This window comes from Anoplophora glabripennis, unplaced genomic scaffold, assembly GCF_000390285.2.
Source record: "Anoplophora glabripennis isolate ALB-LARVAE unplaced genomic scaffold, Agla_2.0 scaffold90, whole genome shotgun sequence".
NCBI lineage: Eukaryota > Metazoa > Arthropoda > Insecta > Coleoptera > Cerambycidae > Anoplophora > Anoplophora glabripennis.
Genome location: NW_019416260.1, coordinates 120,580 through 123,963, shown reverse-complemented (window position 1 = coordinate 123,963; position 3,384 = coordinate 120,580).

Sequence of the window (3,384 nt, the reverse complement as noted above, 5' to 3'; positions counted from 1 at the left end):
TCCAAAGATGAGTTGTGCGACAAAGGAACCACGTATTGTACATTCATAATTTTTTGTGCAACAGATTAACTAGGAAATAGAAATTGCCACTTATTTTGCAATATTTTCTATGTTTTGAGCCATGTTTTACAGATCTATAACATTACATTACGACATTTTTTTTTCAATAGGATGTTCTATATTTTGTAGTATAAATAGCCCTTCTAAAAACGAATTTAGCGATATAAAGTTATACCTACTTTTTTGTCACAATCAGAACAATAATTTAGTACTACTTTTTATTTTATTACAGCAAATGTTCAAAGTGACCCCCATTAACCATTCCACGATGTCCAAATCGGTGTTCAAAGTTATCAATTACATTTTGAATAACATTTGGTGTTATGTCTCGAACCTCTTCTTTGATATTATTTTTCAATCCTTCGATAGAAGGGCTATCTCTTTATACTATGTATAAAATATAGAGCGTCCTATTAAAAAAATGTCGGTAATGTTATAGGTCTGTCAAACATGGCTCAAAAAGAGCGAAAATATTACAGAAAAGTAATAATTTCTATTCACTAATTGACCTGTTTCAGCGATTTTTTCAAATTTCAACTGGAAAAAAATATGAATTTTGTTCTTAGTCCAGTTACTCAGGGTTTTTACCTCCGAATTTTTTATAACTGAACCGATTGACGTGAAATTTTGACTGAATGTGGGGAATGCCACAAGGAACAAAACTTATATAGTGCCGAAGTGTGCTTTTGCCCTGGGGGTGGTTCCCACCCCTTCTTGAGGGTGGAAATTTTTACGCCCTAACCTAACCCAATTTTAAGTAACAAATGTTATATAAAGTTTTTTGGATAATCCAATACTTTCCGAGTAATTCGTCATTGAAAATGTGGATTTTTTACTGAAAAAGTGCTTGTTTTCGGACAGTTTTTTGCAAATAACTCTGAAACCATTGAATTTAACGAAAAAGTTGTAATGAAGAAAAAGAAAGGTAATAAGAAAACAAATCTAATGGCATGTTTTGTTTCTTTCTAATTGCAATATAAATCGAGTTATGGATTTTGAAACACTATTATATGTTACCTAAAAACTAAATTGGAACCAGTTAACGTTAAATAACGCCAAAACCATAAATACTAGGAAAAAACTATTTGAACCTTTTTTAAAGTACTTTGAAAAAGTTTTAAAATGACCTATTTTAAAAGTCTTTAGAATCAAAATTAACGGAAATATGATTGAAACGACATGATAGTCTCATTTTTTTTTTAAGAAAAAATTAATAAACAAATCAGTGCCTTTGGCGACATAATTAAAATTAAATGCAATCCATTTACAGATCTCTTCATTTATGTTCTAAGAATATGTTCTGAGTCTTTGGTTCACTTACAAAGCATGATTTCGAAAAAAAAAATTTTTGAAAATGTTAATTTTTCAAATTTTTGAAAAAAAATCGATTTTTACGCTGTAACTTAAAAATTAAAGGGTGTACGAAAAAAATACAAGAGTAAAAAAATTTAGCTTTATTTTTGCTGAAGATTTTGCTTTTTTTATTCCTCTAAAATTAATATTAATCGAAATATCGCCATTTTAAGTTATCATATGAATGAGAGAACCACCCATTTCGAGCCCTTTAAACCCTTCAAACTTAAAAATGAAGGACTTAAAAAAGATCAACTCAACAGTTCACCTAGCCCTTACAATTCCCAATTTCCCTGCAAAATGAGCCTTTATGCGATTAAAAATCTTAAAAAGTAAGAAAGTTATCGTCAAAAAAATAAACACGTGTATAGGTGATAATTTTAGGAAAATTTAGGTCAAACAATAATTTTGAAGCATTTAGATCTTTTTTGTATATATATCTACGTATTTAGTATGTGTATATTCGAATAAACCAGTACTATGTTATAATACACACTATACTACACACTCGCATAAATTATTTTATAAGGGAATAAATGTTTATTTAATACGAATGCACATTTAAAATATTTCTACTCTTTCTACTGTTTCTTTTTCATTTTATTTTCGAAAGAAGGGATATTTTTCAAGGGTTGAAAAGTTGCAATCGATAAAAAAGATTTTAATTTATCAATTTTAATTTGATAAAAATGCATGATTAAAATGTTGAAAGTTGAAAAAAAAATTATATTATTTTCATTCAAAGGGGTGATTTTTAAAGGTTTTTCCGGGTTGAAAATTTGGGATACATTAAGTTTCATGTTAGGTAGCACATAAAATTACTCATACTGCATAAATAAAAAAGATTTGATTACATAAAATGCTTAAATTTATATTTTTTCTTTTTTTCCAATAAGGGCTGGTTTTCACCCCTTAAGAACAAAAAGTACACCTAGCGCATATATAAGTTTTGAAGTGGGGGGTAAGATGAGCCTAATTCTAAATTTTGAGAAAAATCTATGCAGATTCGGAGGTATTACTATATTTTCAGCTACAGTAACTGGAATATCTATCATTTTGGGAGACAGTGTATATTGCAGATGTAATTTACGCCTGATTCTTCAACTCAAAACTGTTGTTAAATAATTAAAACCATCATTGTACAAGCGTTATCCTGCTATAGCGATTAATTAAATAAAACAGATAATTTTCTTATTAGCAAACTGTAAATCAATTAAGTTAATCGTTTAATATTGTTATACTTAACTACAGGTAATATAGTGGGGCTTAGATATTGATGAATATATAAGCTTTGTGAATATCAATCAAATATCAATCAATATACATATATACTTGTGGTATAGTCTCGAGTGTATTTAATTACCGTGTCTGGAATGCCGCTTTAATTGTCCATTGTATACGAATAAATTAATAAAAATTGACTAGAAATATATTATTCGTACGAATCCTGATCCCTTTTTATTGTTTTTGTTAATTTGATTGGGGTGGCTGTGGATTAACGGGCTTAAAACAGTCGACGTCGGCGTAATTCAATTGTTTAATCCTTTTGTTCACGGCCAGTACGAGTGGGTTAAAATAAATGTTTAGGTACATGGTAGTACATCAAATTCCATGTTTATGGTGGATTTTGCTTATTTACCGAAAATATTCAAAAAACGAGTGAGGTAGGTAAAGATTTTCCAAAAAAGTGGTGAAAATCACACCTCGTTGACTGACGAGTTTAAGAGATACAGGGTGATTTATGTATACTTTGTCAAGAAGTTTGATAAAAACTTGAAAGGATATCCAGCACCGATTCAGTTGCCACCACGATCGCCTGATCTGTACCCATTGGAATACTTATTGTAGGGAAGAATTAAAGACCTCAGCTATAAAGCAGGGGTTGTAGCAAGCACCCTATAATACTACCACCCTATAATAGTGTGCGCAACATAAAATTGGGTGTAAATAATGTTAAAAACGATGTAGAAT